Genomic DNA, 2,971 nt, shown 5'->3' on the forward strand with positions numbered 1-2,971 from the left:
CCATTTAACAACAATAATGTGAAACCCAAGTCAAGTTCAAAGCATATGCATAGGTAGCAACAAATTTTGTTGCTGTCTGGTCCCCAAACTTTCTATTCAAAAAAAAAAAACTGGTACTTTGGAAGATCATCTCTCTAGGTTGAAAAATAGTATTGGGTTGAGTTTTAGTTTGATTTTTACTTAATTTGTGTACTAATTAAATATATTTGAAATGAACAGAGATTAATTTTTTATTCAATTTTAATTTGTTTTAAATTATATAATATAAAAAAATTATTTTAATGAAAAACTCTAAATTAGTAATAAAAAAATCAATGAACTGAATTGATATAAATCTGTAAATTTTAGTTGGTACCATAAATTACCTATAATAAATAAATTTGGTTCATTTTTAAAAAGCCAAAACATCACACAATTTCCACAATGAATTTTATTGGTCCCATTAGCCAAAATGAAAATCCAACCACTAATATAACTACAAAATTCTGCCACTGTTAATGTTGAGAGAAATCTTGCAAATTAAAAAGACCTAATTTTGTTGCAAAAGTGAAGGTTAAAGTGAAACTTGTGTTTTGTGATGAAGAAAAGCTCACTATAAATAGGTAATAACATAACCCTGTTTCCAAGATGAAAGACGAAACAAGATGAAAAGTTACACTGGAGACTGAAACACGAAAGCATCATGCCGAACAGAATCTGAAGAAATCAAATCACCCACAGTGTTGTTGTCCCATCCCCTTTCCCCTTCACTTTCTCTTGTCGGTGCTACAAGAGATTGCTACAGTAATAACATTTACATATGTTCATAAAAACATATGAAGCAATAAAGGGCGAAATGTGACATTACATTTTAGAATTTTAGAGTATGCATGCGTATACAAGGGTACAAAATATAGGAATTAGATTAAAGTGGAAGATCTAACACTTGACAAATTGCATTGTAAGAGAGCTGTTTATGATCTCTTCTTTTGTTGGCATTTTAGTAAATGGTCCAAAACACACACAAGAAATCAATAACTAAAATAAGAAGTAAGGATCTATAGGAAAATATAGGGAGTCTTCATCTTTGATGCCACTTGCATCCATCATTGCCTCTTTTAGCTTCCTGTGCCTTGTCCATTATCTGCTGCCCAGAGTCTTCATATTTATTATCCGCTTGACCAATGAATTAGTACAGTTATGGGTAGTTGAATCCATGATTTGGAGTTAATTACCTGTTGCATTGATTCCCTGGCAATTGGGCAGACCTGTCCATCATTCTGCTAGCCTTTTCCTGGAATATAACATAAAGGAATTGCACCCATATTTCAATCATATCAATGGGGTAAAGTACTGAACTATGGAAGGAAAGAGAAATGAAATCCCTGAGCCTGGGCCTGGGCCTGACCAACCTGCTGGGTCATGCTCTGGAAGACCTATCCATATTTGATGTTGATTAATTTGGGGAATAATATAATTTACGCAACAAGATTTTAATTTTGTTAAAATTATGACAACTTTGTCATATAAAATTTATGCATAAGTTAATTTAATTACTCAATTAAAATATAAATATGATAAATAATTAATTTAATTCTCATTTTAAGTAATTTCATACAATTAAATAATACCTTAAAGAAATTAAATTAAATTCCAAGTCATTTATTGCCTTATTGAGGAAATGCATTTACCGCAAATAATAATTCATGGATCTATTTCTTATTTGTCTTTTTCATCTATTTATTAAAACAGTTCTTATTATAGAATTGAACTGAGCTAGTGAAGTGATCGATCATGCATATATAATTAAGGCTTAAATAATGGCTTAATGCATTATTTGGCACCTAAGTTTGAGAATTTTTTTTAATACGGTGCATGTGTTGTTTTTTGGTTTGTTATATATTTTGATATTTGAAGATAACAATATTAACTTTCAACTTTTTAGTGTTTTAATTGATTTGACGAAGATTCATAATTAGCTAAGAATATTAACAATTAACTTTTATTAAATTAACCTTAAAATGGAAATAAATTCATTTTTATCAGACTATATTTGATAAATTAAACACAAAATTAAATAAATTTACAATTAAAATTAAATTTATTTTATTAACAGATTCATTAAAAACTTATTGATGAGGTAAATTTTGTAAGGGAAACAAATGAACAAAAGAGTTTTCCTAGCAATTAATTTGTATTTTATTATATTTCTAGAGGACAATAGCTAAGGAAACGGAAACTTTTCCACACTTCTAAGCAACAGGCACCCTTATTACAACCCAAAATTCATTAAAACTGAAAATTCTAGGGTAAATCTTTCTTCTTGGCTCAATTTATATGAGCAAAATGAAGAAAATTTTGCCAGAACAAAAATCAAAAGCTAAAAATGCATACATACATACATATATATATATATATATATAGATAGATAGATAGGTGCCCGAGAGGTGTGGTAATTTGGGATCAAGCAGGAGTAGTTTCATTTGTTCATCCCCATTGTATCCTTCATGGCATCTGCTGCGCCTTGTGCTTTAGCCTGCATCTGCTGCCCAGCCTGCAATACAAATAAATCACCGTTTAGCTCATCTATGATATTCCAAAAATCTAAAAAAAAAAAAAAAAAGAAGAGACATGTATAACCTGTTGCATTGAATCCATAGCAGATTGTGCAGTTTCCCTAGCCTTGTCTACCGTCTGACGGGTCTTCTCCTGACAAAATTAAAGGAAATGGAAAACAATTAGAACAAACTAAAATATGCTTCTTCCTTTTTTTATATATAATCCATGCATGCAAATTGCAATGCAATGAAAATTAATGCAGGTTGGTTGACTCACCTGAGCTTGGCCCTGAGCCTGGCCAGCTTGGAAGCTATTGCTATGGGATTGGTTCATTTTTCCTTTATAACACCAAAAAAAATACACAAATAGAGAAGTAAAATCTTGGGTAGATGATGATGCTTAACTTTTGATGACGAAAACCTCAATACTGGGA

At 30.6% G+C, this 2,971-nt stretch overlaps 1 long non-coding RNA gene across 1 annotated transcript; it reads right to left on the reverse strand.

The window, feature by feature from the left end:
- Positions 1-2,154: 2,154 nt before the first annotated feature.
- On the reverse strand, positions 2,155-2,971 carry LOC107911330 (uncharacterized). Its single transcript, XR_001687844.2, has 3 exons — positions 2,815-2,971; positions 2,620-2,688; positions 2,155-2,533 (listed from the first exon to the last, which is right to left on the reverse strand). It is a non-coding gene; the product is annotated as an uncharacterized lncRNA (long non-coding RNA).

The sequence above is a fragment of the Gossypium hirsutum genome, chromosome A11 (genome assembly GCF_007990345.1).
Source record: "Gossypium hirsutum isolate 1008001.06 chromosome A11, Gossypium_hirsutum_v2.1, whole genome shotgun sequence".
Taxonomy (NCBI): Eukaryota; Viridiplantae; Streptophyta; class Magnoliopsida; order Malvales; family Malvaceae; genus Gossypium; species Gossypium hirsutum.